The following is a 26,499-nucleotide window of genomic DNA, read 5'->3' on the forward strand; positions in this document are numbered from 1 at the left end:
AACTGTGGGGGAATGGGACTGACTGGGGAGGAGACCGATCGCTGTTCCTAAATACTAGGAACACACGTTCTGTCTCCTCTCCCCTGACAGAACCGGGATTTGTGTGTACACACACACACACACCTGTTCAGGCTGTCAGAAGCGATCGCGGGTGCCTGGCGGACATCACGGCTGCCATGCACGCGCATTGGCTCCAAAGTGACACGGTGGATGCATGCCCCCTATACCCCTTAAAGCGGCCTCTGTACAGCTATGGTGATTCACACAGTTGACCTGTCGCCGTATAACGATGGTGGCTGGTCGGCAACTAGTTAAAGTAACGCAGTGCCGTATTGCAAAAATGGCCTGGTCATGAAGGGGGTAAAATCTTCCAGTCCTTAAGTAGTTAAAGTGTAAGTTCACCTTTACAGAAAATCAGTAAGGTGAACTTACACTGGAACCCTCCCCATCCCTCTGTACAGAAGTCCCGCTATCACCCACTGTGACACATTCAATCGCCGGGGATTTGATATCCCTGTGACTTAATCTCCTAAACGAACCTCATAAAAGGAATGTATAGGAGGCATTCTAATTGGTCGGTGCCATCCACAACCCGACTAGCCCGTCCTGTCAGTGCTGGAGAAGGAGAGAAATCCGCAGGGATTTACAATCCCTGGACCAGTAAAGCAGCGACCCCGATGTCTCACAGCGGGACAGGAGGGGGGGTAAATTCACCTCATAAATTTTCTGTAAAAGTGAACTTACACTTAAAGGGGCAGATGAGGAACTTGGGGGTCTTATAGACCTCAGATCTCTCCATAAAGAGTACCTGTCACATGACTATTGCTGTCACAACGTTTACATTCCTAGCGACAGGAATAAAAGTGAAAAAAAAAAAAATAGTAATAAAACAAAAAACAAATATAAAGTCCCCCCGTGCTAGTGCATCGGTCCCATGCAAATAACTATCAGCTCACACACGTGAGGTATCTCCATGAACGTCAGACCGTGGGCAGTAATTCTAGCTCCAGAACTCTTCTGTAAATATAAAGCGGTAACCTGTAAGGGCACCTTCATACTGGGGCGGGGGGCATCGACGGTAAAGCGCTGCTATTTTTAGCGGCACTTTACCGTTGTTTTAGCGGTGCTATTTGGATGCTAGCAGACGCTTTTAACCCCCGCTAGCAGCCGAAAAAGGGTTAAAAGCGCTCGCAAAGCGGCACTTTCGGCAGCGCTGGCCATTGATTTCAATGGCTGGGGCATTTTAGGAGCGGTGTATTCACCTCTCCCGCAACGCCCCAAAGATGCTGCTTGCAGGACTTTTTCTCCCGTCTTGCAAACGTACCGCCCCAGTATGAAAGCACTCGAGCTCTCACACTGGGGTGGCAGGGGAGGCGTTTTTCAGGCGCTAAAGGGCTAAAAATAGCTCATGAAAAACGCCTCCCCTGCCACCCCAGTGTGAGAGCTCAAGTGCTTTCAATGTGGAGGTAGCCTTAAGGATTTTAAAGTGTCGCCTATGAAAAATAACATTGACATTGTTGACATTCCAATTTTTAAGCATGACATGTTAGGGATCCATTTACTCGGTGTGACATCATCTTTTATTCTTACTAAAAAACAGGATAATATATTGCACTTTTTTTTACATTACAATTCAATAAAGTGTGTCCCCCCCAAAAAAATTGTGTTTGAAAATCCACTGCGTGAACACAGCATTACATAATATATTGCAATTTTATTATCTAGGGTCTCTACTAACAAGAATATATAAATGTTGGGTGGGGGGGTTTATAATCAATTTTCTAGCAAAAAATTGAGATTTAAAATTGTAACAGAAAAAGAGCCAGAAAAAGCCTGGTCAGTCAGTATGGTAGTGTCGGTATGTAGGTGCAGTCAGTGAGAAGTATATGGTATGTAGAGCCACTCAGCAGGCGGGTGAGAAAACCCTGGTTTAGAGTACAGTACAATCACCTACCTGGAATAGATGGCTTCCCCTCGGCAGTAGCCCCGGATGGCGGCAGATTCTGGGTAGATCTCCTCGTATTGCAGACGATGTCTCCTCAGATCTTCTGGTCTGTGACGGAGGTCGGCAGCGGCTGGTGGAGTCATTCAGCTTCAAACTGGCAGCAGAAATATACGGAGTCATTACAGACACTCAGACATGTCATGTGACCTGCAAAGATCAGAGCAATGTTCATCAACCTGTTTTCTGTCAAGGCATCCATTAGAATTCTTCACACCTTTGGGAAGACCTGGGAGTTGAAGTCAGTGAGCGGCATGTACTGTCAGTCAGCTGGAGAACCTACAACGGTATTGAATTGCATAGTAAAAACTTTATTTGTATATAAAATATATATTAAAAATTTTAAAAAAAGGTTAAAATGACAAGGTTGTCACTGATACTCAGCACACCAGGACGCCACTTACACATGCAAGCATATCACATCAATCACCATGACCCGCTAATAATCGCAGATCGCCACCATTACTACTATTACAAAAAAAAAGAATAGTAAAAACGCCATAAATATATCCGCTATTTTGTAGACGCTATAACTTTTGTGCAAACCGATCAATATACGCTTATTGCGATTTTGTTTAAAAAAAAAAAACATGTAGAAGAATACATATCGGCCTAAAATAAAATTGGGATAATATAGCAAAAAGTACTAAATGTGTTGTTTTTTTTTCGGTCTTTTTTTTTGTTAATAGCGCAAAAAATAAGAACTGCAGAGATGATCAAATACCACCAAAAGAAATCTCTGTTTGTGGGGAAAAAAAAGGAGATAAATTTTGCTTGTGTACAGCATCGCACGACCGCGCAATTGTCAGGTAAAGTGACGCAGTGCCACATTGCAAAAAATGGCCTGGTCATTAAGGGGCAAATCCTTCTGAGGGCTGAAGTGGTTAACTGACAATTGCGCGGTCATGTGACGCTGTACCCAAACAAAATTTATGTCCTTTTTTTCCCCCACAAATAGAGCTTCTTTTGGCGGTATTTGATCACCGCAGTAAATTATGAATAAACAATATTTTTTTACTTTCTGCTATAAAACATATCCAATAAACAAAACAAATGTAAAAAAAAAATCTGATTTCTTCCTCAGTTTAGGCCAGTATGTATTCTGATACATATTTTTGGTAAAAAAAAAAAATCCCAATAAGCGTATATGGATTGGTTTGTGCAAAAGTTATAGCGCCTACAAACTATGGGAGAATATTATATACATATATATATGTGTGTATATATATATATATTATATTTATTTTTATTTTTTTTAACTAGTAATAGCAGCAATTTTTTATTTTATTTTTTTTTAGATGCGGGATTGTGGCGGAAACTTAACTGCCATTTCTTACTTTCTTTTTTGGGAACCAGTGATACTTATACAGTGATCAGTGCTTAAAATATGCACGGTCACTGCACTAATGACACTGGCAGGGAAGGGGTTAACATCAAGGGCAATCAAAGAGTTAAATGTGTCCCCTTAAGGCCTCGTACACACGGTACAAAAATCAAAAGGGGATTGTCATTTGTTGTCCGAAGTTCTTACCGTCAGTACGCTCCTTACGACAATTGTCTTCCAATTTTCGGCCAACAAATGTTAGATGACAGGCTAGTAAATTTTTGGCAAATGACGGCTCCACGTCTGATTTTCAGATGGTCAGTACAAAAATCCGTCACGCAAAAGTCGAAAGTACAAACACGCATGCTCGGAATGAAGGAACGACTGGGAAGAGTTTGCTCTTGTAAACTATCGTTCGTAATCTAGAACTAACATTTGTGACGCGGCAACGCTCTCCAAACTTCTACTAACATGGAATTAGCAGAAGGTGTCCAAAGGGTGGCGCTAGAGAAATTAACTTTCTCTTCATACTCTCGTAGTACGTCACTACTTTCCTGTTTTTCAAACAACAATTTGCAGATAGTACGCTAGACTAAATCCTGCACACGCGCTTTTGAGAAAAATCAGACGCTCGGTCGTCCAACAATCGTACCGTGTGTACGAGGCTTTAGTGTGTTTCTATCTGTATGGGGGATGGGCTGCCTGGGACAACACAGGGATCTGTCCGTCTACCTGCATAGCAGAAAGACCAGATCTCTGTCTCCTTGCCTGACAGAACAGAGATCTGTTTTGTTTACACCGGCAGATGCCCATTCTGTCTCTGCGGGGGGGCGCCCCATAGCGGACGTTGAGTCCGTGCAACCCGCTGATTGGCTTCCCCCCCAGCTGGACAATCGGCGCATGCCCACAGAACCTCGTGCACGAACCAATGTACACCTATGGCGATTCGTGCAGCCGAGCCAACCTGATGCACTATAACTGCGGCGGCTGGTTGGGAAGACGTTAAGCCGCATTACCACCAGTCGGGGGAATTGATAGGACAAGCTGGACCAAGGACACTGGGCACTGCGGAGTGGGGAGATCCTCCGGGCAGCTGTGATGTGGTTTCCCCTATTCACCCCCCACCGGTGCTGTATGTAAAGTGTAGACAGACACAGAGCCAACCCCGCTGTCAGTATGGGGTCAGTACTGGTTCACTCCATATGAGAAAGTGGAACATTCCTGAAACTCTTTGTGTGCCAGTCCATTCTCCTTGAAGTAAGGATCCATTCCAGTTATCTGACGGCTCTTCAATTGGCATGGAGTAATTAAAGCGGAGTTCCACCCAAAAATAGAACTTCCACTTTTCCGGTTCCTCACCCTCTGGTGTCACATTTGGCACCTTTCAGGATGGAAGGGGGAGAAGATACCTATCTAATACAGGTATTTTCTCGCACTTCCATCAATAGATCGCCACAGATTCTGCGGCATATCTAGCCCCTCCTCCGTCCCCCCCCTGCTTTCTTTTAGGAGACTCACAGGTCCCAGAAGACAGCAGAGATCAGTCAGGACGCGCACCGTGACTCGCGCATGCGCAGTAGAGAACCAGGCTGTGAAGCCACAAGGCTTCACTTGCTGATTCCTATACTGAAGATGCCGGCGCCTTCACCCGGAGCCGAGGGACAGATCGGCTTTGGGTGAGGACAGGTAAGTGTCCTTATTTTAAAAGTCAGCAGCCGCAGTATTTGTAGCTGCTGACTTTAAAATTTTTTTTTTTGTTTTCGCGGAACTCGGCTTTAAGTTGTGCAGCCATTATCAGTTTGTTATAAGGACTGGTTACTGACTGATCCTCATACCAATGATTCCATCTTCTTATACTCAAGGAAGGTTTTTTTGGTAATCTGATAAGGGACTATGAGAGCTGTTCATACAGGACTTGGGGAATGATTCCAACAACATTTCCCTGATTTGGCTGGACACAAATCATTTGACACAATCTTATACTCTGTGTCTAATTATTCATCCCCCTTTAGAGACAAATCTGGGATTGCTAGGAGATGCTAATTAGCTTTATAGGCCTTTTGTAAAGCTGCAGCTTATGAATTGATCTAATCCAGTATGAGATCCTTTTTTTTCTTTTTTTATGTTCTTAGATGTGAGTAATGAGGACAGACCACTGTAATATGGGGGGGAATGACCTCTGTAATATGGGTGGAGACTGACCTCTGTAATATGGGAGGGGGGGGGTGCAGACCGCTGTAATGGGAGGCTGACCAGTGTAATGGGGGTGATGTGAGGAATGGCGGACTAACCACAGTAATGAGAGGATATGTGAGTATGGGGGGCTGACCACTGGTGGGGGGCGCGATGTGTGAAAAGGGGGTACTAAGGACACTAATGATGTGAGAAATGAGGGAGAAGACAGTAATGGGGGGGGCTGATGAAAGTATTTGGAGGGGTTGATGTGAGTTATGGAGGTGTTGAGGACAGTAATGGGGGGAGGGTGAGGGGCTGAGAAAATATTTGGAGGTGTTGAGGACAGTAATGGGGGGCAAAGTGAATAATGATAATGGGGAAGATGAGGAAAGTAATGGGGATCGTGAATAATGATTATGAGGGTATTATGGTATTGGGGGCCTGAGGACACTTATGTGGGGCAATATGGGTAAGGGGGGGCTGACAGTAATGGGGGGCGATGTGAGCAATGAGCGAAGCTAAGGACAATAATCGAGGGCACTGTGAGTAATAGGGGACAATATAGGTAATATGGGGGGCTGAGGACACTAATTGGGGGGGCATGTGAGATATGGAGGGGCTGAGGACAGTAACACGGGAGTGATGTGAATAATGGAGGTGAGGATAGTAATGAGGGGTGATGTGAATAATGGGGGGCTGAGGACAGTAATAAGGGGTGATGTGAATAATGAGGCACTGAGGACAGTAATGAGGTGATGTGAATAATAGGGCGCTGAGGACAGTAATGAGGTGATGTGAATAATGGGCTGCTAAAGATAGTAAGGAGGGGTGATGTGAATAATGGGGGGCTGAGGACAGTAATGAGGGGTGATTTGAATGGGGGGGTTGAGTACAGTAATGAGTGGTGATGTGAATGGGGGGGCTTAGTATGGTAATGAGGGGTGATGTGTATAATGGGGAGGCTCGGGACAGTAATTGGGGAGGGGGGGCTGAAGACAGTAATGAGGGGTGAGGTGAATAATGGGGGGCTGAGGACAGTAATGAGGGGTGAGGTGAATAATGGGGGGCTGAGGACAGTAATGTGGGGATGTTTGGAATTTTTTGTATTGTAGGATCATACTTGCCTAGGTGGATGCAGCATCGGTCCCCCGCTGGCTCTAAGGCTCAGAACCGAGCGATCAAACTGCATGTCACTTGTCTTTCAAAGCTCCCTGAGCAGAGAGCCGGGGACTGTCAGTCCCCGGCTCTCTCTCCCTCCTTGCCCCCCTCACCTCCCCACATGTACTGGAGTTCTGGGCTGTGGAGGGGACGGGAGCGGATGACTCAGGCTCGCGGAGAAGCTGAGCGCTGGTCCAGGCATGTGGGCGGATCCAGACCATATGGTTGTGATCTTTTCCAAGCCTGGATTGGCTCTGTGATGATGGCGGACTTCAGCCCACTGTCTCTTGAAAACGGGTCACAGGAGTGCCGAACGAACTGTACTCCTGTGATGCACCCACATGCCTGGTCCAGCGCTCAGCCTCTCAGCGAGCCTGAGCCGACTGGCTCCTCTCCAGCTGCAGCTTCTAATGCACACTGTGAGAGGTTTATCCTCTTCTTCAGCGGGCGGTCCTCTTTCAGATAAGTATTTTTTTGCGACGCATATGCCACAAGATTACTTTAATCGGCGGCGGGAGAGGGGCTTACCGGAGCCGTCGGTAGGGATTGCGTCTGTCCTCTGCCTGGGTATGGAGACGAGTGAGGGGAAGATGGCCCCCACCAGTCTCCATATCACTGCACGGCAGAAGCGACGTCAAAACGTCACTTCTGCCCAATGCTCTTAAAGGGCTTTTTTTTAATTATTTTTTTTATTACATTTTAGTCTAAATATGAGATCTGAGGTCTTTTTGACCCCAGACCTCATATTTAAAAGAGAAGTATGGGTTTTTTTTTTTCATACTTACCTCGGTGGATGCAGCATTAGGCTGATGCTGCAGCTGTCACTCTGCGTCTCTGCACTTAGAACTGAGCCACCGAACACCGCCGATGGCTCGGTTCTCACTCCTCCCCTAGCAGAGTGATGCTGTCACTCGGTTTCGCTTCTGCTCTACTTCTCAGTGCTCATTGGAGCGCTGAGCAGTGGAGGGGCGGGGAGCGGCCATCTCAGTGGCTGCCTGAGATGCTGAGACTGCCATCAATCAGCAGGGCAGCTGGTGGATCCTGGCTTGGAAGTCCAGATGACGTGCTGCCCCGACTGATGGCAGCTCTACTATGGTTCGCATCCTTCTTAGGAAATCGTTCACATACAGTGGAACTAGGAGCCTTCACCTCTGAAAGTAGAGCAATTTCTTATGGTGTCCCTCAATGTTCACCCTTGTCACCCATGCTCTTCAACATCTACATCCGTCCACTCCTCATAATCATCAGAAAATCGGACCTCTGCTTCCACTCATACGTGGATGACACTCGACTCTACTTTCGCATCACCGGACAAAGACCAATATCAGCAACTAGAAAAATGCCTCATGTTGATAGACGACTGGATGACCACGAGCTCTCTCAAACTCAACGGATCCAAAAAAGAGCTTCTTCTCCTCCACGCAAACCAAAATACAAAAACTAAGTCCCCATGGACACCTCCCACCATCCTTGGACAGACCATCTCCACAAGTACCAAAGCCAAAAGTCTCGGAGTCATCTTTGACTCAGAGATGTTGATGGATGCACAAATAGGATGAGTAGTCAGCGGATCTCACCATCTACTATGCAGACATCCCAGTCATCCCAGAAGAGGACAAAGCAGCAGTAGTTGGAACTATCATCAATTCCCGACTGGACTACACAAACTCCCTCTACATAGGACTACCCAAGAAACTGGGAATCCATCTCCCTATCCCTGAGGACCCTACATTGGCTATAACCGTAAAGGATCGGATCACATTCAAGACCCTCTGCCTTACCCACAAATGCACACAAGGAAACGCTCCTCAATACTTATGCGAGAAAATAAAATGCTACACACCTAACCGCAGTCTTCTATCAACTAACCAAAACCACCTCCTCATTCCCAAGTCACGCTACAAATCAAATGAAGAACGTAGATTCACAGTCCAAGGACCACGGCTATGGAACGCTCTACCCATCAACATCCGCATGGAAGAAAACCATCGGGCCTTCAAAAAAAAACTGAAGACCCACCTCTTCTAATAAGCAGAACAACACAGGATGGATCAAGTGCCTCAAGGCGCTTCAGTTCGTATTTGTTGTGCTATACAAATCAATCACTCACTCCGCTGAAAACAGGTCACAGAAGTGTGAAACAAATTGCACTCCTGTGACCCTTAGGAGAAGCCCAGCCTAAAAAGCTCAGGCTGGACTTCTCCTTTAAGAGGTCTTGTCATGCTTTTTTCTATTACAAGGGATAGGAATAAAAGTGACCCGAATAAGAAAAAAAAAGCGTCAAAATAAAAAAAAGTTAAATAAGAAAAAAAAATGTTTTTTAAAGTGTCCCGTCCCACCGAGCTCGTGTGCAGAAGCATACGCGAGCAACGCCCGCATATGAAAACAGTGTTCAGACCACACATGTGAAATGTCACCACGATCGTTAGAGCGAGAGCAATAATTCTAGCCCTAGACCTCCTCTCTAACTCTAAACATGCAACCTGTAGAATTTTTTAAACGTCGTCTATGGAGATTTTTAAGGGTAAAAGTTTGTCGCCATTCCAGGAGCGGGCGCAACTTTTGAAGTGTGACATGTTGGGTATCAATTTACTTGGAGTAACATTATCTTTCACAATATAAAAAAAATTTGGCTAACTTTATGGTTGTCTTATTTTTTTAATTAAAAAAAGTGATTTTTTTTTCCCCCAAAAAAAGTGCGCTTGTAAGACCGCTGCGCAAATATAGTGTGACAAAATGTATTGCAACGACCGCCATTTTGTTCTCTAGGGTGTTAGAACCCCCCAAATTTTATTATTTTTTTTCTAAGTAATTTTCTAGCAAAAAAAAAAACAGTTTTTAACTTGTAAACACCAAATCTCAGAAAGAGGCTCGGTCCTTAAGTGGTTAAGGTCCTAGGATTTGCCCCCTTCCTGACCAGGCCATTTTTTACGATACGGCACTGCATCTTGGTCGCGTGACCATGTAACCAAACAAAATTGACGTCCTTTTTTTTTTTTTTTTCTGACAAATAGAGCTTTCTTTTGGTGGTATTGATCACCTCTGCATTTTTTGTTTGCACTATAAACAAAAAAAACATTTAAAAAAAAAAATGTTTTTGCAATTTCTTCATCAGTTTAGGTCGATATGTACTCTATATATAGAGCTGCAACTAACGATTATTTTCATAATCGATTAGTTGGCCGATTTATTGTTTCGATTAATCGGTTAATAACCTTAAAAGTGTGGTGTATAATTTAGTTAATATGTAAAGTTTAAAAAAAGGCAATTTATCCTTAAATATCTCTATGCAGTGGTAAATATAAATAACCAACTATATGGTTAGAGAGCAAAATCTCTAATCCACTCTGAGAATAACAGACAGAAGAGATATACTGTATATACTATTAGAGGAGATATATACTGAATATACTATTAGAGGTTGAATCTGGTAAATATCATCAGACTCAGATCTTTTTTTATTTAAAGAAAAAAAAGTTAGACTGTTTTGCAGATTTTCAAACAGAACTGTAATCTATTATATGCTGGCCATACAAAAACAATGTCTTCCTTCAAAAAAAATTTAATTTTAAGAACGTTTGTCGAATCATTATTGGGGTCAAATCGACAATCGTTTTCAACCACAGTAATGGGAAAATTTAGAAATAATAAAAAACTGCTTGGTCAAAGGAATTTTCAGACAGTGTATGTGGTTTTCGTTCAGAAATTACATTAATTTTAAAACAGAATGTTAAAAGCAAGTGAAAATTTCAAACAATATTCTTTCATTCAGCGAATGTACAAAGATTTTTCATCTGAATATTCTTGTCTGAAAATTGATCCGTGTGGCCAGTATAAGGCTCGGTACACACCTATGCAGTTTGCTTTTGATCTGTTTCTGCAGTGCTTTTTTTAAGTACAGTATAGAGTGCCCCAATAGCAAGGTAAAGAAAACTTCTGCACCATTCACTTCCTGCCCAGGACTACATGTCCCATGAGGCATTGCTCCTCACACATTCACAAGTTCTCAGGCACTTACTGACTGCACTTACTGACATGTATGGACGCCGGTGTACTGAGCTGTATGTGTGCTGCACTGTATTTCCTGATATGTAAACAAATAATGCATTCTGTATGCAGGCCAACTAATCGGCTGATCGATTATGAAAATAGTAATCGATTAATTTCATAATCGATTCGTTGTCGATTAATCGATTAGTTGTTTCAGCCCTATCTATATATTTTTGGTTAAAAAATACGCAATAAGCGTATATATTGATTGGTTTGCGCAAAAGTTATAGCATCTACAAAATAGGGGATGGATTTATGGCATTTTTATTATACTTTTTTTTTTTTACTGCTAATGGTTGTGGTCAGCAATTTTTAATGGGACTGTGACATTGCAATGGACAGATCGGATACTTTTGACACTATTTTGGGACCAGTGATGTTTATACAGCGATCAGTGCAACAAATAGCCACTGATTACTGTATAAATATCACTGGCAGGGAAGGGTGGTTAACACTAGGGGGCCATCAAAGGGTTAAGTATTCCCTAGGGAGGAGTTTCTAACTGTGGGGGGAGGGGACTGACTGGAGGAGGAGAGAGATCGCTGTTCCTGATCACCAGGGACAGCAGATCTGTCTCTCCTCTGTTTACATTGACAGATCTCCAGGTAGGTGATTATACTGCACTCTAAACCAGGGTTTTCTCAACTGCTCTCTGACTTCAGCTCTCAGGTCTCCCCAAAGTTGTGTAAAATTCTAATGGATGCCTTGACAAAAAACAGATTGATAAACATTGTTGCTCTGATCTTTGCAGGTCACATGACATGTCTGAGTGTCTGTAATGACTCCGTGTATTTCTGCTGCCAGTTTGAAGCTGAATGACTCCACCAGCCGCTGCCGACCTCCGTCACAGACCAGAAGATCTGAGGAGACATCGTCTGCAATACGAGGAGATCTACCCAGAATCTGCCGCCATCCGGGGCTACTGCCGCCATCTATTCCAGGTAGGTGATTGTACTGTATTCTAAACCAGGGTTTTCTCGCTGACTGGCACTACCATACCCGCCCGCTGACTGCCAGTACCATACCCGCCCAGTGGAGGGGATTTACTAAAACTGGAGCACTCAGAATCTGGTCCAGCTCTGCATAGAAACCAATCGGCTTCCAGGTTTTATTGCCAAAGCTTAGTTAAACAAGCTGAATTGAGAAGCTGATTGGCTACCGTGCACAGCTTCACCAGATTCTGAGTGCTCCAGTTTTAGGAAATCTCCCCCACCGACGACCAGCTCATACCGGCAATACTATACATCTCATTAACTGCTACCATCCCGCTCACTGACTGCCACCACATACCGACACTACCATACCGCTCACTGACTGCCACCACATACCGACACTACCATACCGCTCACTGACTGCCACCACATACCGACACTACCATACCGCTCACTGACTGCCACCACATACCGACACTACCATACCGCTCACTGAATGTCACCACATACCGACACTACCATACCGCTCACTGACTGCCACCACATACCGACACTACCATACCGCTCACTGAATGTCACCACATACCGACACTACCATACCGCTCACTGACTGCCACCACATACCGACACTACCATACCGCTCACTGACTGCCACCACATACCGACACTACCATACCGCTCACTGACTGTCACCACATACCGACATTACCATACCGCTCACTGACTGCCACCACATACCGACACTACCATCCCACTCACTGAATGTCACCACATACCGACACTACCATACCGCTCACTGAATGTCACCACATACCGACACTACCATACCACTCACTGAATGTCACCACATACCGACACTACCATCCCACTCACTGAATGTCACCACATACCGACACTACCATCCCACTCACTGAATGTCACCACATACCAACACTACCATACCGCTCACTGAATGTCACCACATACCGACACTACCATACCGCCCACTGACTGTCACCACATACCGACACTACCATACCGCTCACTGAATGCCACCACATACCGACACTACCATACCGCCCACTGACTGTCACCACATACCGACACTACCATACCGCTCACTGAATGCCACCACATACCGACTCTACCGTCCCGCTCACTGGCTGTCACCACATACCGACACTACCATACCGCTCACTGACTGTCGCCACATACCAACACTACCATACCGCTCACTGACTGCCACCACATACCGACACTACCATACCGCTCACTGACTGTCGCCACATACCAACACTACCATACCGCTCACTGAATGCCACTACATACCGACACTACCATACCACTCACTGACTGCCACCACATACCGACACTACCATACCGCTCACTGACTACCATTGCATACCGACTGACCAGGCTTTTTCTGGCACTTTGTCTTTACATTTTTTTAAAATCCAGTATTCTTTGATAGAAAATTACTCATAATTACTCAACATTTATATATTCTTGTTAGCAGAGACCCTAGACAACAAAATGGCAATCATTGCAATATATTATGTCACACTGTATTCACACAGCAGATTTTCAAATGCAATTTTTTTGGGGGAAAAAAACACACTTTGCGTTTAATGAATTTTAATGTAAAAAAAAAAAAGTATAACCCTGTTTTTTTTGGTAAAATATAAAAGATATCATGCCGAGTAAATGGATTCCAAACATGTCACGCTTAAAAATTGCACGCACTTGTGGAACGTCAACAAACAATGTCAATTTTATTTTCCATAGGTGACACTTTAAAATGCTTTACAGGTTATCACTTTAGATTTACAGAGGAGGTCTGGTGCTAGAATTATCACCCATGATCTGACATTCACGGAGATACCTCACATGTATGAGCTGATCGATGTTTGCATGCGCATGAGACTGACGCACTAGCCCGGGGGGGCTGGGGCGCTTTATATTTGTTTTTTGTTAGACCCTTTTTACAATGAGGCGTTTTGCAGGCTTTTTAGCACAAAAAAGGCACCTGAAAAACGCCTCCCATGCCACCCCAGCGTAAAAGCCCGAGTGCTTTCACACTGGGGCGGTGCGCTTGGAAAAAGTCCTACAAACAGCATCTTGCAGATTGGGAGCGCTCCTAAACTGCCCATTTAAATGTATGGACAGCGCTGCCTAAGCACCTGCAAATCGTTTCGACAGTGCCGCAACACTGGCGCTTTCAACCCTTTTTTTCGGCTTATTAGGACCACCCAGCTCCTACTTCCTCCCGGGGCTCCGAGGCACCGGAAAGGAAGTTCACTTCTCCCCCCCCCCCTCCCTGCTATCTTCTGGGACAGGTCAGAGGTCCCAGAAGATTGCCCGGCCAATCGCAGCGTTGCTCGCTGGGCGCCCACAGTCACGATGCCGAGGAGGGGGACTTTACGCCATCTTCGACCGTAGAACAGGTAAGTGTCTGATTATTAAAAGTCAGCAGATACACTTTTTGTGTAGAGAGTTAGAGAGATGGAGAGAGAGTTAAATAGATGGATAGAGAGAGAGTTAGATAGAGAGATGGAGAGAGAGTTAGATAGAGAGATGGAGAGAGAGTTAAATAGATGGATAGAGAGAGAGAGAGATGGGGGGGAGATGGAAAGAGAGCTAGAGATTATATATATACATAGTATCTCACAAAAGTGAGTGCACTCCCCACATTTTTGTAAACATTTTATTATATCTATTAAATTTAGTAAAACATCGTAACTCCAGCAGGGAAAGGGTTAATTGACTGCGCATGCTGGTATTGGGTATCATGTGCTCTGGAGAGCTCAGTAGATAAAAGGAGATGAGCAGAGTGGGCACATGCAGGACTTGTTACCAGTCATCTGGCTCCACCTAGTGGTCCTGAACAGGAAGCACACAGTATATATGTGTGTATATGTATATAATATATATGTGTGTATATGTGTATATATATATATATATATATATATATATATATATATATATATATATATATATATATAATTTTATAGTGTGTGTGTGTGTGTGTACATACGTACATACTTTGTATTTATTAAAGTCTGGTGGACAAGACACCTGTATTGAAGCCACAGAAACAGGATTTTTGGTTGATGTTTCAATGAGACAGTCATTGCCTTTGTTAAGACGTCTTTATAATAACAATCAGTGCCTTGTCAAAATCTCTACCAAAAAACAAAGCTGAGTGCAACTCCGAGTGCTCCTTCCACCGGACTGTTTGTATCTACTTACCTTGAGTGCACCTGGGCAGTCCTTACTCTTATCAGAGTGGGGTGCTCACCACTGCACTATTTATATGTGAGATATTGTATTTTTTTTTTTTTTTTTTCCAAAATAGATTTTTATTGAAAGAAAAATAGTATAATATAACAGTATCACAGTATCATCATACAGTTGTACAAAAGGTGGGGAATAGACATAAATTCTTACAATTGAGACAAATGTAACAGTGAATTGACTAATAACAGACAATCTCTTATTGATGATTTACTATGTCAGCGCGGGGGGGGGTTTAGATTAAATCCAGTAACATATTAAAGAAACTATCGAGAGGTTGAAGTTAAATATGGTGGCATAAGATATTTCTTCTTCTTTTTCCCCTCTCTTTCTCCCTCCCCCCTCCTCCAAGTCGCTGTTATACTTCTTAGAGGAGGATTCCCAGTCGTTGGGTGAGGGCATAGGAGTTTGTATGACAATTCAATCCACGTGTAAGGTAGAGGTGTTGGTCGGGAGCCCTGTTAGGAGACCCCAACCGTATAAGGGGCTAAGAGGGGTTGTGGGTGGACAATGAGAAATAGATAAAAGAGGAAAAAAGAAATGGGGGGGGAGTAAAAGAAGAGAAAGGGGGGGAGGAAGTGGGGGGGGGGAGGGAGGGGGGGTGACCTAAGGGGCTTGAGGGGGGGAAGAGGGAGCAATAAAGGGGGAGGGGGGGAAATAAGGGGGCTAGAGGAGTGCCTTTCTCCTCGGTCTCCGTCACTTGTGGTGTAGATTCGGTTTGGTGTTGTTTTATGGTGAAGCAAGTCAGGTTTGTTCGATCTCAACTCTCGGAAATTGATATTGGGCTAACTTTGACGTGTGGCCCCCCATACTCGTCCCTTGTTTAGGGGTGGGGGGTCCGCGTCAACTGGGGAGGAAGAAGAGGTATAGGAGTGGTGAGGCTGAGAGGTTTATACAATACAGATCGTGGGTGGTGGGTGGTGAATTAAAATGGGTAGGTCCAGGTCGAGATTTATGTCATCAGTGTTAGGTATCTGTTGGTTGACCGAAAATGGGTCCAGCATGCCCACGTCTTGGAGAATCTAGCTGGGGAGTCTCGTGAGATGGAAATAAGTTCTTCCATTTCCGCTATTTTATTAACTTGTGTGAGCCATTCTTGGATGGTCGGAGCATGAGGCGTACCCCAATGTCTAGGTATGCACATTTTCGCTGCATTTAGTAGGGGTAAGATCAATGTTTTACGGTAGTATGACGTGGACAGATCTGAGTGATGAAACAGGCATTGTGTTGGCGTGTGGTCTAAGTTATAGGTCGATATTGATTCCGTGAGTTCTCGGACTTGTATCCAGAATGATTGAATAGCTGGACATGACCACAGGGTGTGTAACAGTGTGCCCGGTTCATCCCCACATCTCCAGCATTTGTTGGGGAATGAAGGGTTAATTTTATTCAGGATGGCTGGGGTTCTGTACCATCGTGTCAGGGTCTTATAGTTATTTTCCTGAATGGATACGTTCAGGGAGCCTTTATGGGCAATCGTGAATATGTGTTCCCATTGGTCTTCTTCTAGTTCTGTTTGTAATTCTCTTTCCCAAGATTTGCAAGCTTTCCCTCCTTTGGGGGAAGTTTCAGTAAATAGTATAGCATATATGCTGGAGATTAAATGTTGTTGGGGATTGGATTGAGAGCATAAGTGCTCAAATGGAGTAAATGTTCTTGATATAGAAGAGTCGCGGTTGGCTTCCTTTAAAAAATGCTGAATTTGAAAGTAAGTCCAGAATGGTAAAGGGTCCCTAGTGATGGCGGGTGTCAGTGTGAGGCGATCTAGAAAAGATCCGTCGCGGAAAAATTGATGTGCTTGTATGTTGGGGAGTTGCCATTGGTTTGTTAGAAATTGTGCGGACATGCCCGGAGTGAAGGCAGGGTTCTGTCTTATAGGAGTCAAAGGGCCCGGGGAGGATGATATGTGTAATTTACGGCATGCGTCCCTGAAACAGTCCAGGGTCGGTCCAATGAGAGGGTGTTCTTTGAGAATGGGGGGGATATGTGTCGACGCCAGCCAGGGTGCGGATTTCAGCGGGAAGGGGGACAGTGATCCTTCCAGTCTGACCCAATCTTTGAGTTGGGTGTGTAATGACCAGTCCACAATACGGGTAAGGTGGCAGGCCCAGTAATATTTTTTCAGATCTGGAAGCCCGATGCCCCCCTTCGTCTTAGGCTTTGTCAGAAGATCATATGCGATTCTCGGAGGTTTTTGTTTCCATAAGAATTCTGTACAAAGCCTTCTATAGGATAAGAAAAATGACGGGGGGAGTTTGATGGGGATAGCTTGTAAAATATACAGAATGCGGGGAAGAATATTCATTTTAATAATCGCTGCACGCCCGAACCAGGAAAATTGGGGTTTGTTCCAATTTTTGAGATCAGCAGAGATCGTTTTGAGGATGGGAAGATAGTTTTGTGCAAAAAGGTCTGATAGGTTCGTTGTAAGGTAAATGCCAAGGTACTTAATTGCGTTTTGTCGCCATTGGAAGGGGAAGTTAGATTCACACTGCGTAACTGTTTCTTTTGGGATGGTGACATTGAGGGCGTGTGATTTGGTGAAGTTTATTTTAAAATTAGAGATGCACTGGAAGAGGTGGAAGTCTTTTAATAAATTTGGAATAGAAGTGTGGGGCTCGCTAAGGGAAAGTAGGATGTCGTCGGCAAAGGCTGCCAACTTATAAGTGTGGCCTGATATGGGTATGCCTTTAATATTCTCATTTCTCCTGAGGCAGTTCAGAAGAGGTTCAAGGGTTAACACAAAGAGGATAGGGGAAAGTGGGCATCCTTGTCTCGTTCCGTTGGCTATGGAGAAGGCGTTTGACAGATGTCCGTTAATCCTAACTCTGGCCGTGGGTGTCGTGTATAGAGACATGACTGAGTTAAACATGCGATTTTGGAGGCCTAAGTGTCATAGCACTGCCCCCATGTAGTCTCATGCCAGTCTGTCAAACGCCTTCTCCGCATCCAATGATAGAAAGAAACCTTTATGTTTATTAGTTGTCATCCAATGATGGAGATTTATGGCTTTAATGGTGTTATCCCTTGCCTCTCGACCCGGAATAAAACCGACTTGGTCTCCATCGATCAGTGATGGTAACAGGGGAAGCAGGCGGTTGGGCAGGATTTTTGCGAAGATTTTTATGTCAACATTTAGTAGGGAAATCGGCCTATAGTTACTTACTAGGGTCGCTTCTTTTCCTTCCTTTGGTATAACTGTAATGTGGGCTTCAAGGAGTCTATGGAAGGGGAGCGCGGAGGAGGACAGGGAGTTGAAGGCTTTGAGAAAGGGGCCTGTGAGTGTCTCTATGAAGGTCTTAAAGTATACGGCTGTGAAGCCGTCTGGGCCAGGACTCTTTCCGGCTTTTAACTGTTTGATTGCATTTTTGAGTTCAGCTTCCGAAATGGGGAGTTCTAATTGGCGAGCATCTTCTCTGTCAATCGGTTTAGGGCAATGTTCTTTTAGAAAACTTTTAATGAGGGATCGTCTATCCTTGTTATTAGATGCACCGTCGGTAGTTGTGTCGAGATTGTACAGTGTAGAGTAGTATGCTTCGAATTGGGAGGCTATGTCTGGGGCTGTGACTTTCGATCTACCTTGGGAGTCGTTGATCGTATGGATATTGGAACGTGCTTTGTTTTTCTAAATGGCTCGGGCCAGATACTTTCCGCTTTTATTTCCGAATTCATAGAACAATTTCTGTTGTAGGATGAATTTACGTTTAGTTTTTTGTAACAGTTCTGTGAGTAAATGTTCTCTTGTTTGTGTGAGTTCACGATATGTTTGTTGGGCCTGAGTCTGTTTGTGAGCTAGCTCTAAGGTTTTAATCTTCTGGATTAGATTTGAGATACTGGCTTGGTGGGCTTTTTTCCGCGACGTTTTGAGGGCAATAAGTTTGCCCCTTAAGACGCATTTATGGGCCTCCCACTGTGTTAGTGGAGATGTGTCTTCGTTGTCATTGTCGGTAAAGAAGTTGTGTATGGTTTGTCTAATGTCTGTGATATCTCCTTCTGAGGTCAAGAGGGTAGAATCTAGGCGCCAGATTTTTGAAACATTCTGATGCTCAGGGAAAGTCAGTGTCATTGTGATGGGGTGGTGGTCAGATAGGACCATAGGTTCAATTGTCGCATGAGAAAGGAATGGAAGGTCTGGTTGGGAGAGGAAAAGATAATCGATTCTGGAATATCTGTCATGAGGGGCGGAGAAGAATGTGTAGTCCTTGACATTGGGGTGAAGAGTGCGCCAGGTTTCATGTAAGAGCAGGTCGTTTAATTGCAGTTTGATTTGGCGCAGAGTTCGGTATGGCAGCGATGTGGAGCCTGAAGAGGTGTCTAGAATTGGGTATAGGGCTACATTAAAGTCTCCTCCGAGTATGGTTAGACCAGCAGAGAAACCTGATAAAAGTTGGGAGATCTGTCTAAAGAAGCTAGATTGTGCAGTATTGGGGCTGTAAATATTAGCCAGAGTTACAGGCCGGCCCTGTATCTTGCCTTTTAAAAAGATATATCTGCCTTCCTTGTCAGTGAGCGAATCAGAGAGTTCCCACGTTAAGTTTTTGGAGATCAGGATTGAAACTCCCTTAGTCTTTGCTTGTGGGTTGGTAGAATGGTAGGAGTGAGGGAACCAGTGGTTTGTAAGCTTAGGAATCTTGTCTGCACGAAAGTGGGTTTCCTGGAGGAAAACTATGTTGGATTTTAGTTTGTGCATCATAGACAGAACTTGGCTGCGTTTTTCTGGGATATTGAGCCCTTTTACGTTTAGGGATGTCACTTTTAGTGTGTCGTGTTTGGTGGTAGGTGGTGTGTGCGACATGCTTTAAAGGGATGTGCTCTTTTGTCGGTTTGGTCAATATACCTCTTCGAGTGTGTTAGGGGTGGATCGTGGGAGTATAGTTGGATCGAGAGGAGTTGCGGAAGTGAAGTGGAGGTGACGGAGACCGAGGAAGCAGTAGAGGGGGGTGCGGGAGATGGAAATGGGCTTAGAGAGTCTGAGGGGGAAAGGGGACTGTCAAGGGTAGAGGAGGGGGATGGGAAAGGGGGAAGAGGAAAGGAGAGGATGAGAAGGGACAAAAGGAGGGAAGAGGAAGGAGAAAAGATAGATAAAAGGTCAAGAAAGATATGTGATATCTAGGTGTACCGGAGGTAAAGAAGGGTTCAGAGACCCCTCTTATGGTGTAATATGTTATCCGGTATAGGTCAACGGGGGATATAGGTTCCCGTTGAGTGGGGAGGTGGAGGGAGCCGGTGGTGACGGGTTAGAGATAGAGTGTAATCCTCTGGTCCTCAGAGGGGTGTGGATGGTCAAGATAGAGGGGTGAGCCTATAAGTTATAGTATTTATCTTGGGGGTTAAGGAATGAATGAAATGAGGGGGATCTTAAATTTAAAGTAGTGTCATTACCAAAGATAGAATATCACGTGAGGTCTTTTGGGGCAGGAGAGTGAGTCCGCCTGACTGGGGGAAGTCAGCCTTAGCTATTGTGGGGATGTGGAGCGAACGTCTAGTTGTGAGTCGTTTAGATAATTAGAGAGACAAGTAAGGAATCATCTGTACCATCAACCTTATAACATTAACCAGACTATATATTTAGTGAATAATTCTAGCGTTATTTATGCTCGCCTTACTCTCAGAGTAGGCCTCCAGCCTGTGCGACCGTACCCCATACTGTATAAGAACCGATAGTCTGAAATTTCACCAAAAAGGTGGGCCGGCCCGGTTTACTCAGGTATCTATACATCTGGATGTCATGATATAGAGATCAATGACCAGGCGGGGTATGGGGTCTTTCACACATGCCGGAGGTCTCCCCGGGTTCTTTTGCTTGGTTGCCAAAAACAAACTTGGTATGTTGTGTTGAACTATTGATAACGATACAAGAGTATTAAAAAGTAAAAAAAAAAGTAAAAACAAAAAAAACAAAAAACAAAAAAAAAACAAAAAAAAAACAAAAAAACAAAATGGCATATCATTACATGTTATGCACCCAGGTCTTAGGCCTGCCCTACGTGGGGTCAGCCATACATTCGGTGAGGAGTCTCTCAAGATTCACCATATACCTTAGGACATTGTATGACGAGTATTCAGGTAATGACAGTAATAGTAATGATACTAATACCTCCTAGCTGGATTTTTAGGTTCCTATGGGTTGTAACTTAACTGAAGATAACATGAAAACTCTTTCCGGCAATGTACCAGCCGGATGAGCGGCTCCACACAGATTAATGCTTTTATTGGGGACATTGGGGAATGCCGGCTATGTCTTATTCGTCGTCTTAGTGGATGCCTAGGTTTAGATACCCATTAACCTTTTGGGTAATCTCTTGATCAGGTGGAGGGGGTACCCGAGCATATGAAAATCAGCTCTTAATGTTGGGGGGACATCAGTAGGGGTAGGGTATGTGGCGCTTGGGCGGAATAAAGGGTGTAGTTGAGATACTGTGTGGAACCGCCTCTCCAGGGAGGAATCAACATTGTTAACAAACAACATCACTAACAAGCAAGTGTGAGCCCCAGTTTTTTTTTTTCCCTTTAAACAAGGGTGTCATTTAAAATAAGGGGATTCTGACCTGGGAATGTGACCTATGTCTGTCACATTAGGGAATGATACTAGCCTAGGGAGGTTCAAAGAGGCCCACTTGAGGGATGAGTTATGGGGGTGACAGAATGGTGAGGTGGAGATATAATAAGGAAAGGAATTATTGTAATTTGGGGGGCTATATAGCTTTCACAAACAATAGTTATCTTCGTGCAGGTTCATGCTATACTTGCGTGTCCAATGATCTGTTGCATGAAGACTGTGTTAAATTTGCTATGTGAGCTGACTGGCAAGAAGGAGGGAGGTAAAGGGGTGGGGGGAAGCTTTCACAGGTAAGGCCAGTCTGTGGGGCTGAATAAAAGCGTCCATCTTGGGCTAGGTGTGGGAGAGGTGAGGAATTATGGTGGTCCTTTGAGTCTTGCCTTCTTGTTTCTGGTTTGTAGGAGATCCATTTGTGGGAAATCGGATGGTCATACTGTGGATTGACGTCTGTCTTGCGTAGGCCTTCGTAGTGTAGGGGTGAAATGATTTCAGGGGAGCAATCGAAGATAGGAGTGGGTTACCCCGTTAGTCAGCACCACCGTGGCGGGGTCTTCTGTGGGCAGGAGAAGCTGTGGGGCTGTTGTCTGTAGGGTTCCTGGGTCCTGTGGAAGTGTTGGCCCTGGGAGAGTTGGATCTGCGTCTTCTTATGTGGAACTCATCGCGCACAGGGATGGCATCCATGGAGCTGGACCTTCTGAGTTGGGGAGGTCTGAGAGAGCGGTACCAGTTGGGCAGTTCAATGCAAGGTATGTTCAGAATCTCACAGAATGTGGTGAGATCTTCAGGCACTCTCAGGTTAGCCGTTCGCCCTTGTGTTGATGCTGAGAGGCAAAAAGGGAATTTCCAGCGGTATTGAATTCCGTTTGTGCGTAGTATATCAAGGAGAGGGCGTAAGTCTCTTCTAGTTTGTAGAGTGATGGGCGATAGATCTTGAAAGATTTTTATTTCTGAGCCTTGGCATGAAAGATTGCGACGATCTTTGGCCCTGCGAAGGATTTCTTCTTTCAGCTTAAAGTTAACTAGGCAGCATACCACATCTCTGGGAGGGTCATTGTCTCTACCCCGGGGCCTGAGGGCCCTGTGTAAGCGCTCACATTCAATAGGGGTCTCAGGGGGTCTGCCTAGGAGATCGTTGAAAACAGCTACGGTTGCCTGGGTAAGTTGTGTATGATCGATCAATTCTGGCATGCCTCTTACCCGTAAGTTGTGTCGTCTGCCACAATTGTCCAGGTCTTCCATGTATCTATGTAGGTCTCTGAGCTGGACGGAGTGTGCCTGGGATGATGTCTGTAGCCTGTGGATGGCATTCTCACTTTGTGCCGTAGCTTCCTCTATGTTGTCCATGCGGACCGTCATGGAGTGGATGTCTCTCCTCAGATCTGAGATGACCGATGCGAAGGTGGCTTTGATGTCTTCCGCTACTATTCTTAGGTCCCCCATGTTCAGGGGGTGCTCTGTCACCACATGCCGTGCGGGCGATTGTGTCCTGTGCCTGCCTGAGGGGCTGAGGCTGGAGGAGCGCGCTGTGGCCGAGTAGGCCTGAGATGAAGCCGGGGCCTCGCGTGATTGCGTCCGGAAGATCTCCGGAATGCTGCGGCCTGCTTGAGAGTCGGGTCTCCGCGGGGATCGGGAACGGGATGGGGACGGGTTCCCCTTAGATTTCCCCATGTTTTCGCTTTTGGATGGCTCTTTTAAGCTGCTGAGAAACCCTCTGAGGACCGGAGCACAGGGATTAGGCGTCCATTAGAGTCCAGCGCCAAGCCACGCCCCCCGAGATATTGTATATATACTGAAGCAGAGCATGATCCCCTCCCTTCGGAGACTGGGCCGCAGGGCAGTATTCTAACATGATGACGACCACAAACACACCTCCAAGACGACCACTGCCTTGCTAAAGAAGCTGAGGGTAAAGATGATGGACTGGCCAAGCATGTCTCCAAACCTAAACCCTATTGAGCATCTGTGGGGCATCCTCAAATAGAAGGTGGAGGAGCACAAGGTCTCTAACATCCACCAGCTTTGTGATGTCGTCATGGAGGAGTGGAAGAGGACTCCAGTGACAACCTGTGAAGCTCTGGTGAACTCCATGCCCAAGAGGGTTAAGGCAGTGCTGGAAAATAATGGTGGCCACATATAATATTGACACTTTGGGCCCAATTTCACTTAGGGGTGTACTCACTTTTGTTGCCAGTGGTTTAGACATTAATGGCTGTGTGTTGAGTTATTTTGAGGGGACAGTAAATTTACAGTGTTATACAAGCTGTACACTCACTACTTTACATTGTAGCAAAGTGTTATTTCTTCAGTGTTGTCACATGAAAAGATATAATAAAATATTTACAAAAATGTGAGGGGTGTACTCACTTTTGTGAGATGCTGTGTATGTGTGTGTGTATGTATATATATGGATGTATGTGTGTGTATGTATATATATGGATGTATGTGTGTGTATGTTTGTATGTGTGTGTGTATATATATATATATTAATACTAGTGCAGTGGTAAGCACCCCACTCAGATAAGAGCCCAGGTGCATTTAAGGTAAGTAGATACAAACAGTTTAGTGGAAGGAGCACTCGGGGGGGTCTTGTTTTTTTTTTTTTTTGGTTGAGATTTTGACAAGGCATTGTTTGTTATTAAAAGAAATGGCAAAATGTAGTGCTAATAAATGAACAGATAGTGACCACCATATGTGAAATGATGTGAAAAAAAATTATCTGAATCATGTAAGAAAACGTCAATCTGTAAATAAACAGTATATGTGATAAACCTCAGGGTATAATCAAAAAATAGTGTCCAAAAGTGGAAACAAAAAATCCAATAAAACTGATGTAAGTGCGGTGAATCAGGCACACAACTCTATCTGTAATGGAAACATCCAATGAGAGGGTCGTCAAATATTGAACGAGATGTAGGCGCTCTTACCGGAACAGGTGGACTCTAGTGCCAGCAGCATAGAATCTAACAGGCAATGTGCCACATCAGGCAGGCATGTAGATGGCCTCAAGGGTGGAATCCCAGGGGACAATGGATGGCTTCCGGGTCGACCCAAACTCTGGACCGTGAAGGCTGGATCTCGATGATGAGTTCAATGATGGATTCAAGGTACATAGACTGAAATATTCCGCGCTTAGGACGGTAAGTAAAGGAGAACTGCAGCCCCCCCCTAAAAATTGGAAAACCACCAAAGTGTAATCCAAAAAGAAAATATATAAAACTCTAGTGGGGAATGTGGCGCTGTTCATACAATGTGTATTTATAGGGAGTGGTAATAATAATGTGAGAAAAACTAAAACAGATGTAAAACAAAACCAGTCAGGTGTAAGCCCTAAATATCACATAGTGTAAAAAGAAAAGGTACAAATAAGTTGTGAATAATCATGTAAGAAATACGTGCAGTCAAAAAAATTTTAAATTGTACCAACAAGTGTATGTGCGTGTCGGTAACATGAGTAAGCTAAAAAGCAAAAAAAAACAAAAAAATTTTTTCTTTAAAAAATGCACAAAAAACAACAATGGTGTGGTGATTGATAAGTATGCTGGTGCACAAAAATAATCACAAATCCAGTCCAAATAATATAAGTGTCCAAAACCAAAAAACAGTGAAAAAAATGTCTTGACAATCCAAAAAGCCAAAAAAAATATATATATAGTGATCGTGGTTTATGACTCTTCTTCTGGAACCCTCACTTGTGTCCCCACTCACCGGAAGACCCAACCTCTGCAGGGGTAATGGGCAAGTGTAGATAAATCCAATGATGGATTCAAGGTACAGACATTCACTTGTATCCAGACGATATGTGGGAAGAAAAAGTATGCTTATTTTTGATTATACCCTCCACTGAGGTTTATCACACATACTGTTTATTTACAGATTGACGTTTTCTTACATGATTCAGATAATTTTTTCCACATCATTTCACATATGGTGGTCACTATCTGTTCATTTATTAGCGCTACATTTTGCCATTTCTTGTATTTATATGTTTGTCACATTTTTTGTAGCTGCTTACTTTTCTTTGTGTTTTAGAGTTTAGCACAGTAACCACTTCCCATTCCACTGTTCAGGGACAGTTGGGAGCTGTGATGTTGGGGTAAACAATCCTCTATGGATCACTGCATGGGAACCCTTCCATCCGTACAAACCCCACAAAGATTAACCACTTCAATACCAGGCACTTAGACACCTTCCCGCCCAGGCCAATTTTCAGCTTTCAGAGCTGTCGCAATTTGAATGACAATTGCGCGGTCAGTCATGCTACACTGTACCCAAACAAATTTTTTTATCATTTGTTCCCACAAATAGAGCTTTCTTTTGGTGGTATTTGATCACCTCTGCAATTTTTATTTTTTATTTTTTGCGCAACAAATAAAAAAAGACCAAAAATTTAGAAAAAAAAAAGTTTTTCTTTGTTTCTGTTAACATGTTTTGTAAAAAAGTGAGTTTTTTCTTCTTCAATGATGGGCACTGATATGGCTGCACTGACGGGCACTGATAAGGTGGCACTGGTATGTGGCACTGATGGGCACTCATAGGTGGCACTGATGGGTACTTATGGCGGGACTGATGGGTACTTATGGGCGGCACTGATGGGTACTTATGGGCGGAACTGATAGGTGGCACTGATGAGCATGGATGGGCACTGAGAGGGGCCACTGATGGGTGGCATTGCTGGGCATCACTTGTCTGTACTGATCCATAATGTTGCCAGACAGTTCCCATTTGTGGGCACTGATTGGCATGTATTGGGCATATTTTTTTTTATGTGGATGGCCATGGGCTACATACCTGGCCATCTACATGCTGGCGGCTTATCTGGTGGTCCAGTGTGGGCATCCGAGGCAGGGCTGCGCTGATAAACAATCATCACAGACCCCCCCTGTCAGGAGAGCCGCCGATTGGCTCTCCTCACGTCTGACAGACGCGAGTGAGGAAAAGCCGTTCAACGGCTCTTCCTGTTTACATCGTGATCAGCTGTGATTGGACACGGCTGATCACGTGGTGAAGAGCCTGATCGGAGGCTCTT

The 26,499-nt window shown here is 44.5% G+C and overlaps 1 protein-coding gene across 1 annotated transcript in view; it reads left to right on the forward strand.

Moving 5' to 3' along the window:
• LOC141133575 (uncharacterized) overlaps nucleotides 1-11,646 on the forward strand; it is a 389,888-nt gene extending 378,242 nt beyond the window's left edge. The window contains exon 2 of the transcript XR_012243094.1: nucleotides 11,461-11,646. The gene's annotated coding sequence lies outside the window, so the exon portion shown is untranslated. The remainder of the gene's footprint in view (nucleotides 1-11,460) is intronic.
• The last annotated feature ends 14,853 nt before the right edge of the window (nucleotides 11,647-26,499 follow it).

Source organism: Aquarana catesbeiana, linkage group LG03 (genome assembly GCF_042186555.1).
Source record: "Aquarana catesbeiana isolate 2022-GZ linkage group LG03, ASM4218655v1, whole genome shotgun sequence".
NCBI lineage: Eukaryota > Metazoa > Chordata > Amphibia > Anura > Ranidae > Aquarana > Aquarana catesbeiana.